Genomic DNA, 14,026 nt, shown 5'->3' with positions numbered 1-14,026 from the left:
TTCTAAAGTTATTATGATATTACTAAATTAAAATAGTAGATATGAATTGCTTTGTACACTGAAAAGATATTGTCGTGAGGCCAAAGATTTAATGTCCTTAAAATACGAACGCGAATTTTGGTTATAATATCATTTGAATTTCTCTTATATAAACTGTTTTCTTTGTCGGCTTGATAAAGTCGTTTTGTCCTTATAGTTAAGTGATTCAACTTAAATCTATACATGAAAAACGGCGTGGATCAATTCTAAAAAATTCTTAAAATTAATGAAATAGTCTTTAAATTTGTGGATTTTTTGTATCTTGACCACAAATCAAAAAAAGCGTTCAAAAATAGAAGATATTTTTAAACACTTTATTTCACTTCATTCATGAAGAAAAAGCTAAAAACCGAATAAATTCAAATTTGACTCGGATTCAATACCAAAATTATTCATTAAAATCATAAGAAATAATTAAGGAAATAAAGTTTTGAATGGGGTATTATTTTTTAATTTCAAAAAAATACAATAAATAAAATCAATCAAAACATTTTTAAACGCGCTAAAAACAAATCTTTTATTTATTAATAGAATGGATTTACATTTACGAACATTCGACAACAATAGGTTTGTTTGGGTAATTTTCCAATAAAAGTTATTCAGTATAAACTTGCAAGACAGTAAGAATGGGTTTTATTCTCTTGGGTAAAATTAGAAGAAGTTTCCACGTTCACGAATTTATCATAAATTCAGCGGTTTTAAACCAAAAACAAAAACGAAATATATTGATATTTTCTAATGCACTTCTATGCGACATTGAGCAATATATCGCACATTGGATTTGTCGATGATTAACCAGCTGATAATTGCACGTTTTTACTGGGAAATGTAAACGAAGGACTTCCAGTAAAAATTTGTGATAGTAATCAAAACCCAGCGGGAAATGGAAGCGACGTGGAATCGATGATGGAAGTGCTGTCCGGGTAGCTATAAGGCCTGGGCGCTGCATTACGTGTTCATTTCAAAATAACATTGGATTGGATTGGAGACCAAGGCCTTGCCTCTCGCTTCTATTCGTATGCCTTCTAGAGGTGGTGTCGTCGATGCCATGTTATCAGGCCTTCATACTAAGTACAAAAATCATGCCTTCCAAAGAAGGCCCTCAAAAAGGCCTGGACAGGAAGGCATAAAAGAAAGCGTGTAAAAATAAATATTTTGAAGGCAAGGTTGTCTATGAGCTGAACATTTGCCCTCATAACTTTTACGTGAGAATTTAATTTGACTTACTTTTCCTATACAGTTTATCTTATTTTTGTGATTTTAATATTTACCTCAGGTGTATTTTTATTTTTCTGCTCCGTCGGGATTTGAACCGGGGTCCTCGTTATTGGTAGTCCTACACTCATCCACTGGCCTACGACACATTTATGTGATGTGGGCGCCAAAAGGTAAACTTAAGCTACACGTGAGGTCATTCCGTGTTCCCTTCTGTTGGAAGTGAACGTATAATGGGTATCGGATCTTTTGTATGTTACAGAAAATGTCTTCTAGAAGGCCAAAGTTAGGAGTAACTAGACATAAGCAAATTAATAGCTTGGCAGCCAACAAAGAATGAGTATGGGATCATTGGTGGGTTCGAACAGATTCTACCATAGGCAAATGTATAGATTTTTGTTATTATTAATTTAATTATTAATTATTTAGAATGATTTATGTTTATTTATTTAACCGCACTATAAAAATAAGTAAATACGACCGTAATATCAGGCAGGTCGAGCCTTATGGACCATCCACCATGTATTACGAAGAAAGTTCTACTAAAGACAAGGTATCTTAAAACCTCTTAACATTGCCTTAATGTACATGGAGGTAGATTAAATACCTATATAAGCTGAATCAGTTCTTGATCGGTTAACATAAAAATTTCCAATTTCGACTGGATCGTATGAAATATGCCCCTGCAGAAGTCTCTAGTTGCTAGTGCCCGTATAAATAAGTTTATTGTAATTTGTAATTATAATAAATTAAATAATAAATAATGGTAATTGCTTTTTATGGAGGCTGCATATATTTTTGGAACGATATGGGCCACTTTTGCATCGTTGTTAGAGGCCAGTTGTGTTAGTAACTGGCCTCTAACAACACGTACCACATTTTAACTGGATCGAATGAATTTTTCACCTCCAGAAAGCGCAGGAAATAAAATCGGGGGATCGGTTTGGACTAATTTTTGCCTGGTTGTTACAGGCCACGTATCAAATTTCCACCGGATGTGATAAAATTGTCTCCTCCAAGAGGATCGTGGGCTACACCTAAATGTGGTCCGATATAGCTCATTTGCAATATCATCCGACCTACATAAATAGTAGCTACTTGTACAAAGTATCCCGTCGCACAGTGGGGTATTTGACCCCCAAACTGATATTAATTCAAGAGAACAACCGATTTACATGAAATTTGTCAAAACGTTTGCTCTTGTTAATAGTAGTATTTCTGTCAATTTTCGAAGAGATCGTGTCAGGTATATATATATAGCGCCCGTATATATAATCTTCCGATTTGAGTTTATATCCCATATCACTCAGCCGATTTTTTTAAATTTTGAACAAAATTTTTTTTGAGTGGCAAGCACTTTTACTATGTTCAGTTCAAACCTGATCGGAATTATATACACCTCCCCATATGTACAGGGTGGCTGATATGTAATACAACAAGTGCTATACTTTTTAATTTTATTTTTCAAAAGCAAGGGAGAACAAACTATAGTAACCATGTAGAGATAAAACTGCACATATACAATCAAAAAATAATTAAAAAAAGTTCATAATCTTAAATTAAAATCTATTTTATTTAAATTTAGTACACGAATCTTTGAAATGTTCGTGCCTCTATCAAAGTTATAGACCTTAAAGTAAGGCCAATTTCACTTAATATAAAGAAGAAAAAAATGATTTAAGTGAATAATCTTTTAATTAACTGTGATATTGAACCCTTGTATTAAAGATAAAAAAACTTCAAAATAGGCTAATATTTATTTGGAGGATTTTGCATTTTTGGTTAAAAATTTATTTGAAAATAAGAAAACATTTGTTGCATTAAAATGTATTTTACAATTTGAATTTTTATTCGAAATTTATTTATAGCTGTATACCTGTGTTGATATATCGCCAAACGTGAACGAAAATTCAATAAATGAGACCTGTATCCTAGCTTTAAATTCACAGAGCCTAGATCTAGAGCTCGTTAGCTTCCAAAAAAGTGACTTTATATTAAAAAACAATATTTCAAATTCAATAACGAAATCCTTAAGGAAAGGTCAAAAGATTTGAAGTCAAATAAATTTTTCTGTGTGTATGCTCTCACAACAACATTACAAAACTGTATTATAACAACAACAACTAATATATGTTAGAAGACAAATAGAAATATCACGATCAAAATAAACGTATAAAGTAAAACCAATGGAATATATGTGGGTAAATTGATCTACAACTAACTATATGTCCAACTTAATCCCAAAAATACGTAAATTTTAAGACATCGCCAGAAACGCTGTTTCGAATACAAAACTTCACTTTTCTACTGATTTTTTTGTTCCTATGGTGGAGGGTATAAAAATATATTCTATTTTAAATACACTGGAAGGATACCAATTTCCAAATTTCTGGCAAATGGATGATAATAGCGCATTACATGCTCTAGAACTAAAATCAACAACTATATCTAAATATAAATCATCTTGCGAAATAACAGCAAATTCTAGTTTTGAGGAAAATCGGATTAAAACCGTGTCCTGTTAAAAATGTTGATACAAATGTTTGTTTGATGATTATATAAAAAAAACTGAATTTTCGTTCTTATAACAACAATGTAGGTCCTTCTTTTTCCAATTCCCAAAGAAGGCACAGAATAATGTTTGCGGGCATTTTTTAGAAAGGAATTGTAAGGCATTTTAGCATGCATGATAGGAGAAGGCATATGGGAAGGTGTTAAGGATCCCAAAATCATGGGTTAAGAAGGCATGATTTTTGCGGTACTTCTCAATTTTCCCGCTGGGAATGTATCGAGTACGCACACAGAGATCATATGGCTTAGGTATTGGTATAGTCTCACAGAAGTAGAATTAAAATGAATACAAGTAAAATAATATGCATTATAAGTGAAATAAAGTCTTTAAGTTTGTTAAATTTCAATCAAAAATGTGACTTTTGATACAACAAAATTTAGCTTTTTTTCTAGCTTTTTTTTAAACATTTTTTAGCTTTTTTTAGCTATTTTTTTGGGCAAATCTAGCGGTTTTCGGTGAAACAATTCTGGCAACGCTGCTGCAAACTATGTTATATAAATGTAACTTATAACGATAATTATCTACTGGTGACTATAACAGCTACGTAGCCCAGTGGATAGTGTGTTGGCTTACAAACTCTATGGTCCTTGGTTCGATTCTCCGTCCAGGCGAAAGGTAAAATTTAAAATGTTTATAAAAGAGTATGTTAGGGAATGAGCACAATCGTCTTTGGGAAAAATTCTTCCACGCATATAATATTTTTGTGCTCAAAATGATTCCAAACATATAATATGTTCACATAAAACAAATATATTAATGTTTCGGCAGTATCCAATAATATATGTGCTTCCTGCAAAATATGTTTGGAACATATGTTAAAGAAGCAATTTTGTTGAGGGTGTACCTATATCAATGTTACCCCACAAAAGCTTATGTTTACTAATTCAGTAAGGGTGGTTTAGGGTATGATATAGTCGGCCCCGCCCGACTTTCTGCTTTACTTACTTGTTTTTTTTGTAAGAACAATGAAATTTTATTATAGTAGTTTTTTTTCTAATTATGAGACGTTTGTAAAGTTCTTATTTATTCTCTTCGGTTAACAAACAACACCGTGGATATACAATTCTACCAACGTCGACATTAGATCTCGTATAAATTTCATGAATATGAAAAAATAATTTCTCGAAGAAAGCTTGGGTAACACTCGTATATGATCGTATCCGTAGCCATTGCCAGTGAATATGTGTGATCATATCTTGCTTTTAGTAATAATTAAAACACTGTTGTGACCGAAATTTGTTTTCTTGTACTAAATTTAATAATTGACATTGATTACAAAATGTGGGCCGAAATCCTGGCGGTACTGCAATACCAGGCCAACCCGTGACAGAGGTGGAGCAAGCCCCTAAACACTCCGTCTATTTCCAAAAATCAGTTTAACATTTGTTGTCCTCCGATGGAGGATCTATCAGATGTTAAGCTGATAAGAACAGATACTACACTTTGATCTTAGCCATAAGGCCGAGAAGCGATAACTGTCCATTGTAAACACTCAACTATATAAGCTTGGGAGCACACAATGCAAATGAGAATTATAAGAGAAGAGAAATTTGAAAGAAAATATTGTAGTTGTCATATTCAACATCTTGAATACAAAACTATTGCCTTTAGAGTACAAAATCTTCATCTTTATGAGTATGGACATTGCCAGTTATGTAGCTCATGTATCTGAATACAAGGGTGGTTTACTTAATGTGCGAATCAAGAGGATGGTTTACGGTTTGTGAAGGTGAAATAAGAGTAATATCCTTCAGGTAGCTAATGTCTTCGAATGATCCTTTCATTGTCATATAAAGGATCCTTTGAGAAGTTTAATCCAATTATTCTTAAATGCTAAGAATGCGAATGATATTGATTGAAAGATAAATTTAACTACCACTTTAAAAGAGAATATTGGGAAATCGATTTCAAAACAGTTGATCTGTATGGAAATTATGATTTCAACATCTGTCGAGAATATATTTTATTCTCTTTAGACGATGCAATTCTCAACTGATTCGTACAAGTATTTTCTTAAAAACGTCCTCATGAACACGATTTAGTTACTCTGGCTTCTCTTCAGTTTGTCGAATAAATCTTTCGCCTTTTACTAAAGATTTCCGTGGAGAGGAGCACTCTAATGAGTCTAAAATAATTTCTTTTCGAAGCCTGAATTTTCTCACTGGGGGAAATTTCGGGCGACAAATAATAAATATAATACACAGGCAATTAAGACACTTCGGGACTAGCTGGCTTGATCCTAATTTCACAAAATTCTGTGTAGAAAAAGTTTCGAAACAAATTCGTTGATATAACGAACATTTTCGTTGTTATAACGAAGTTTCTTTTAGTCAACGAAACGTTTCGTAATATTAACGAAAATGTTCCTTGTGTTAATGAAATTTTGTCGTTGTATCATGCAAACTTTTCGTTGGCTCAATTTTAATGGAATTTTCTTTGACTTGATTTTCAAGCCTGTTCCCACGTTCACAAAATTTTGCGATTTTTATCGAAAATAAAATCATGCGATTTATAATTGCCAGTTCCGAAAATCGCGAAAATTGGTATGAAATTTAGAATCGAAAAATTTTAATTCCAAAATGTGTCGTGCCATATCCGTGAGTGATGCATAGAGTTTCATACTCGCCAATCTCTAATAAATAAAATCGCAATGCTAGGAACGTTATATCGTATGCGAATTGCAAAACTTAGATTGTGTCAAAATCGGGTCGCTACAATAAAATGCGATTATTATTAATTTACAAGTGCATTTTGAGATCTTACATAAAGCAAGATCTCAAAATGCAACACATAAAGCATTGCATAGTTATATAATAGAAAAATTAATTTGAATTCGCAGAGTCATGTCCCATCGATTCGGAATCAGAAAAATTTTGCGATTTGTGATGATCGGAACGTCTAATTGGATAAAACGGAAATTGTTTGCGTCTACCATTATGGAAACAGACCTTTTTATATCTCTTTAGAATCTATATTACAAGGAGTCAAAAAATAATGAAAGTGCTCTTATTGGTTCTAAGAGTGGTGCAAAATCGGATCGGAACCGAATGAATTTTACATAGACTTGTTATAGGGCGAAAGTCATCTTTTTAAGCATCGGCTACACTGATTTCACATTATTTTTCCATATGTAGTGTTCCTTCCGTATTTCGGAATTCGTGTAAAAAATAAGAAAAAAGTTAATAAAAATAAACTTTTTCTTTTCTTTTTCGATTTCAAGCAATACTACGACATATTTTATGACAAATTTCATGTCTGCCAAGAAATGGAAATTGGAAATTTCCATTATTTTTTTTTAAGATTTTTTACATGCGGTAGAATTCCGAAAATTTGAATTTATTAAAATTACCAGCGTAACCCGGCCCGCTTCGCTGCGCCTTCCGAAGCATATTTTCGTTAACTAAGTCAACCATATCCTTCGATATGAAAACAAATTCGAAAATATTATAACTCTTTTTAAAGAGTAGGGTCAGGGGAAGTCTGGCACAAAAACTGAAGTACTTATTAATCACTCCATGGGTTCCACACACACCTGTTCCGTACATTTAAAAAAATCGGACTACTTGCTTTTTCGTTTATATACAGGAATAGGGCGGTTATGCGGATGTAAAACGAACCGGCTAACAAACGTCGGGTAGGGGGTGTTCCCTTTCAACCAATTTTTATCCACACTGTGGAACAGGGTATTATAAGATAGTGCATATGTTTGCAACACCCAGAAGGGGACGAGAAAGACACATGGTGTCTTTGGCAAAAATGCTCAGGGTGGACTCTTGAGTCGATATAGCGATGTCCGTCTGTCCGTGAACACATTTTTGTAATCAAAGTCTAGCTCGCAGTTTTAGTCCAATCGACTTCAAATTTGGAACAAGTATGTGTTTTGGCTCAGAATAGATCCCTATTGATTTTGGAAGAAATCGGTTCAGATTTAGATATAGCTCCCATATATATATTTCGCCCGATATGGACTTATATGGCCCCAGAAGCCAGAGTTTTATCCTAATTTACTTAAAATTTTGCACAAGAAGAACAATTAGTACTATAGTCAAGTGTGCCAAATTTTATTGAAATCGGTTCAGATTTAGATATAGCTCCCATATATATCTTTCGCCCGATATGGACTAATACGGTCCCAGAAGCCAGAGTTTTACCCCAATTTGGTTGAAATTTTGCACAGGGAGTAGAATTAGCATCGTAGCTATGCGTGCCAAATTTGGTTGAAATCGGTTCAGATTTAGATATAGCTCCCATATATAGCTTTCGGCCGATTTACACTCATATGACCACAGAGGCCAATTTTTTGCTCCGATTTAGTTGAAATTTTGCACAGGGAGAAGAATTAGCATTGTAGCTATGCGTGCCAAATTTGGTTGAAATCGGTTCAGATTTAGATATATCTCCCATATATAGCTTTCGCCCGATTTACACTCATATGACCACAGAGGCCAATTTTTAACTCCGATTTAGTTGAAATTTTGCGCAGGGAGTAGAATTAGCATTGTAGCTATGCGTGCCAAATTTGGTTGAAATCGGTTCAGATTTAGATATAGCTCCAATATATATGTTTTTCTGATTTCGACCAAAATGGTCAAAATACCAACATTTTCCTTGTTAAATCGCCATGCTTAGTCGAAAAGTTGTAAAAATGACTCTAATTTTCCTAAACTTCTAATACATGTATATCGAGCGATAAATCATAAATAAACTTTTGTGAAGTTTCCTTAAAATTGCTTCACATTTAAATGTTTCCCATATTTTTTTACTAACATTGTGTTCCACCCTAGTGCATTAGCCGACTTAAATTTTGAGTCTCTAGATTTTGTAGAAGTCTATCAAATTCTATCCAGATCGAGTGATATTTAAATGTATGTATTTGGGACAAACCTTTATATACAGCCCCCAACACATTTGACGGATGTGATATGGTATCGAAAATTTGGATCTACAAAGTGGTGCAGGGTATAATATAGTCGGCCCCGCCCGACTTTAGACTTTCCTTACTTGTTTTTTACTAACATTGTGTTCCACCCCAGTGCATTAGCCGACTTAAATTTTGAGTCTATAGATTTTGTAGAAGTCTATCAAATTCTTCCAGATCGAGTGATATTTAAATGTATGTATTTGGGACAAACCTTTATATATAGCCTCCAACACATTTGACGGATGTGATATGGTATCGAAAATTTAGATCTACAAAGTGGTGCAGGGTATAATATAGTCGGCACCGCCCGACTTTAAACTTTCCTTACTTGTTTGTTTTTTAATTGTTCTGTATTCAAATCGGTGGACAATCCTCTATATTTCCTGTGAATTCCAAGCGTAGTTTGTCAAGGGGAGATATACTCCTCCTCAACATACCGTCCAATAAGTCGGAAAAAGTAAAAGTACTTAAAAATTGACCATATTAACATTTGTTAAAGTGTTGGACGTGGAGAACATGCCTTTCCCAAACATATACCGGAAAATGAAGCACCGTCTACGTTGCCTGTCAACAACATGTTAATTAAATTTTTTTTACTTAAAAAGTCTGGTAGAAGCCTGGGGAAAAATCATAAAATTATGTACCGTGTTCCAATTTATCGGCATTCCTGTACTTTCTATTTTCAAAAAAATCGGACAAAAGGGAACCTCCCTCCTTCGCTCCTCATCGACCAGATATTGTAAATTCACGTACTCTACATTCATTTCACAAACTACCCAACTTCACTATTCCCCATCCCCAACCAGACATTGAAAAATAATGTTCCCTGTATAAATTTAATCATCTTCTCCCAATTTCAAGTAAATCGCATAAGGTTAAATTTTGCTGTATTTTTTTTTTTTTTTGTAAAGGGACGTCACTTTCTTCCACTAAATTCCAAGAAAATCTGTAAACTTTCCTTCAAGTTTCATAGTGTGGGGAAAGGAAAAGGTTCCCGTCCAAATACCCAAAAATCAAGTACACCATATTGATTTCATAACCTTTCCCTGCAGCCTTTGTAAATTTCAAGTAAACTTGAGAATTCTATTTTTTTTTCAGTTTTAGAGGAGGTCTCCCTCCCCGTCCCAATATCGAAAAATGATATTGCGTATATTGTGTAGACGTCCCAGAAAATCTCAAACAAGTTATAAGCCAAATTTTAAACAGCAGGGAAAGGGGAGGCCCCTCTTCCATTCCGAATATCACAAAATCAGATATCCATTAAGTTTAATTGTTTGACGGTATGTACTTGAGGAGAACTGAAGTCTCCCTGTGCCCTTTTATTTTTCCCCCACCAAATATTAAAAAATCATATACATAACTCATAACAATTTCATAATCTCCCCCGTCGACCACTTTTAGTTTTTTCACTGTACTTTAAAAAAGCCGGACAAAGGGGAGGCCCCGCCCCCTCCTCGACCAAATATAAAGACTGTTGTGACCCAAATTTGTGTGTTTGTACTAAATTTAATAATTGATATTTATTACAAAATGTGGGCCGAAATCCTGGCGGTACTGCAATACCAGGCCAACCCGTGACAGAGGTGGAGCAAGCCCCTAAACACTCCGTCTATTTCCAAAAATCAGTTTAACATTTGTTGTCCTCCGATGGAGGATCTATCAGATGTTAAGCTGATAAGAACAGATACTACACTTTGATCTTAGCCATAAGGCCGAGAAGCGATAAGTGTTGGTCGTACCCACTCAACTATATAAGCTAGGGAACACTCCATGTAAATGAGAATTATAAGCGTATAGTAAATGAAAGAAAAATCACCATAAGCAACAACTTCAACGCAAACCACTTTGAGGACAAATTCATAATAGCCTCTTGGCTATTATAGCATAGCCAGTGTCATTCACAGAGAGCTTATCTCTAAATACAAGGATGACTTACTTGATGTGATGAAAATCTGGGGTTGTTTGGTATAGAGGCGAATGTGATCAAACACTAAAGGTATTCAGGTAGGCAATGTCGTCTTTATTCCTACGTTTGGGATCATATGAGTTTAGCATTAAATAGTACCTAGACAGTTGGTGATGATATGATGATCTTTAGCAATGAATGCTGGTACATTGGTTTTCACCGCGCTTAAAATGTATGCAAGTTGTGACTTTAGCATCCTAATAAAATGTAAATGTTTTGCTGTGGAGAGATGTAATTCTCATTTGGTTTGTATTAGGATTGACATATAAACCTCCTGATTTTTTAGGGTTTAGTTACTCTGGCTTCTCTTCAGTTTGTCGAATAAATCTTTCGCCTTTTACTAAAGATTTCCGTGGAGAGGAGCACTCTAATGCAGTGTTGCCAATTTGGTGCTTTTAGCACCAAATTTAGTGCTTTTTGATTTCTAAAAATCACCAAATTGCCTTTTTGGTGCCTTTTCAAAAAAAGCACCAACTTGGTGCTTTCTGGCATTTTCATTTAGTGCTTTTGGTGCTTTTTTTATTTTGAACAGTATTAAGTTTAATTGATACAAAAATACAAGAGTCGAAGATCTTGAAAGTCTAATCAAAATTATTGCCAAATATAGAATTTGATTGTTATGATTATTTTTAATTAATATTGTTAGTTAGGGTATTCTGTAGGAAAGTCGAGCGATGAGTGTCGAATTTTTGAATTTGGTAAAGATGTCATTAAAAACGTTTGTATTAAATCCACAAAAGCACGCACAACTGAAATAAGCAATAGACTCCTTCCATATATTAATATTTTGAAAGTTGAAAAACATCACTGATCATAATGAATTGGACGAAAGCATTAAAACTGATCAATGTGTATACTTGAATAGCGGTTCATAATGGTGAGTACTAAGTTTGAGTTTTGCCGCTACAGTGAAAACTATATCACTAAAAATGGGCATGAAATTATGCATATTTGCTGCAAAGTTTATTATAACTTGATGGGGAATAGCCAAAAGTAAATTTTCACAAAGTTTGTATTCCTTAAAATGATTTATTATTAAAGAAAAGTAATTGTGAAAAAATGACAATTTTAGCGGCTAAACTCGATCTTAATACCCACCTTAACTTCTTGAAATTCAATTCATAAAAGTTCTATAATACATCTTCGGAAGGTTTTTTTTTTTAGTAGAGCATTTAATTTTCGATTTTGTGGTGGAAGGTGGTATGTTAGAATTAATATTATATTTTTTGGTGCTTTTTGGCCTTGGGGAGTTGGCAACACTGCTCTAATGAGTCTAAACTAATTTCTTTTCGAAGTCTGAAATTTCTCTCCGGGGAAATTTTGGACGACAAATAATAAATTTAATACAGTTGGAGTTAGAGCACAGGATTTTCCTTTCCCAGGAAAACGTAGTTTTTTTTTTAATTTCCCGGGGTCCCGAGATTCCTCTCAAAGGGAAAACTTTCTTTGATAAGGTATAAATTTTATCCTCTAAAAGAAAATTAAAAATATCCTACGACCCACTAAAAGGAAACTTAATAATATATGTTATTTCTTTTGTCTCATCTAACATAGGGTTTCAGTGATTACACACTGAAACAAATTTTCTCATAAGGACGAAAATTGCGAATGCGAATTTTTTCCTTGTTTTCGACTTAAAGATGGGTATCATTAGAAGAAAATTTTGTTTGAGTAGGGAATATTTTTTTAATTTATTTTAAAGACGTTTTTAATTCAAACATTCCATAATTTCTACTTGAAGTCGAGTTCAAATTTGGAAATTTCAGTTAACCCGTTTTTAAAGGACTTTAATAGTTCATGAAGAAAAAAAACTGAAAAACGTATACACTCAAATTTGCTTCCTAGAATCAAGTACGAAAAAACTCAAATTTTAAAGAGAGCTGTGTCTTAAATGTACACAGAAAAAAATTTCCGTAGTTAAACTAACGCTAAATTAAACTTATTTTTATTGCAAAAAAATTATTTGTTTGTAGTTAAATTTTATTATTTTTTGCGAAATTTTCCACAGCCCAATGAAAATTTCGTTTTTTTAAGTATGTCTCAAACATTTTAAGAATTAAACGTGAGTATAAAGTTCAATGACCGTACACATAAGTTTAATATGAACTAAAGCAAATGAAAATTTTCGTACGATTCCCAAAAATAGTAAGAATGAACTACTTACTGTATGGTTAAAATGGTCATGATTTGGCGCCAATGATTTTCTTCTTTAATTTTAGTTAATTTCTTATTCTATGAGAGGGTGTAATTTCGAGAACTGCACTTAAAAAGTACAACGGGCCATTAAATTTTCCTGGTTTTAACCAGTGTTGCCAATTTGGTGCTTTTAGCACCAAATTTAGTGCTTTTTGATTTCTAAAAAGCACCAAATTGCCTTTTTGGTGCCTTTTCAAAAAAAGCACCAACTTGGTGCTTTCTGGCATTTTCATTAAGTGCTTTTGGTGCTTTTTTTATTTTGAACAGTATTAAGTTTAATTGATACAAAAATTTTGATTAGACTGTCAAGAGCTGAAGAAACTGAAATTTATTGCCAAATATAGAATTTGATTGTTAGGAAGTTGGTATTGATTATTTTTTAATTAATATTATTATTTAGGGTATTCTGTAGGAAAGTCGAGCGATGAGTGTCGAATTTTTGAATTTGGTAAAGATGTCATTAAAAACGTTTGTATTAAATTCACAAAAGCACGCACAACTGAAATAAGCAATAGACTCCTTCCATATATTAATATTTTGAAAGGTGAAAAACATCACTGATCAAAATGAATTGGACGAAAGCATTAAAACTGATCAAGGTGTATACATGAATAGCGGTTCATAATGGTGAGTACTAAGTTTGAGTTTTGCCGCTAAAGTGAAAACTATTTCAGTAAAAATGGGCATAAAATTATGCATATTTGCTGCAAATTTTATTATAACTTCATGGGGAATAACCAAAAGCAAATTTTCACAAAGTTTGCTAAAATGACTATTTTAGCGGCTAAACTCGATCTTAATACATCTTCGGAAGTTTTTTTTTTTTTTTTTTTTTTTTTTTTTTTATTTAGTAGAGCATTTAATTTTCGATTTTGTGGTGGAAGGTGGTATGTTAGAATTTATAATATTTTTTGTGCTTTTTGGCCTTGAGGAGTTGGCAACACTGGTTTTAACAACGCTTTGTGGAAATTTTAAATTGTGGAGTAAAATTGAAACTTCCTATAAAATAGTTTACTTTTTTCGGTGTATCCTTACTTCAAAACTCCGCTTCATTGTCTCGGAATCAATACCAAAATCATTAGTGTAAAGACAAACTCTTTGGAGCAGGGCATGCTTT

The 14,026-nt window shown here is 33.3% G+C and overlaps 4 non-coding genes across 4 annotated transcripts; 2 read left to right on the top strand and 2 right to left on the bottom strand.

Annotated features, from left to right (window-relative positions):
• Positions 1–5,102: 5,102 nt before the first annotated feature.
• Positions 5,103–5,299, bottom strand: LOC142242138 (U2 spliceosomal RNA). The gene has a single exon (XR_012723999.1). It is a non-coding gene; the product is annotated as a U2 spliceosomal RNA (small nuclear RNA).
• Positions 5,300–5,868: 569 nt separating this feature from the next.
• On the top strand, positions 5,869–5,989 carry LOC142242164 (U5 spliceosomal RNA). Its single transcript, XR_012724018.1, has one exon. It is a non-coding gene; the product is annotated as a U5 spliceosomal RNA (small nuclear RNA).
• A 4,285-nt stretch (positions 5,990–10,274) lies between these two features.
• On the bottom strand, positions 10,275–10,471 carry LOC142242137 (U2 spliceosomal RNA). Its single transcript, XR_012723998.1, has one exon. It is a non-coding gene; the product is annotated as a U2 spliceosomal RNA (small nuclear RNA).
• A 535-nt stretch (positions 10,472–11,006) lies between these two features.
• Positions 11,007–11,128, top strand: LOC142242170 (U5 spliceosomal RNA). Its single transcript, XR_012724023.1, has one exon. It is a non-coding gene; the product is annotated as a U5 spliceosomal RNA (small nuclear RNA).
• Positions 11,129–14,026: the final 2,898 nt, after the last annotated feature.

This window comes from Haematobia irritans, chromosome 5 (assembly GCF_050003625.1).
Source record: "Haematobia irritans isolate KBUSLIRL chromosome 5, ASM5000362v1, whole genome shotgun sequence".
NCBI classification, from domain to species: Eukaryota; Metazoa; Arthropoda; class Insecta; order Diptera; family Muscidae; genus Haematobia; species Haematobia irritans.
This window is presented reverse-complemented; position numbering and strand designations above follow the sequence as displayed.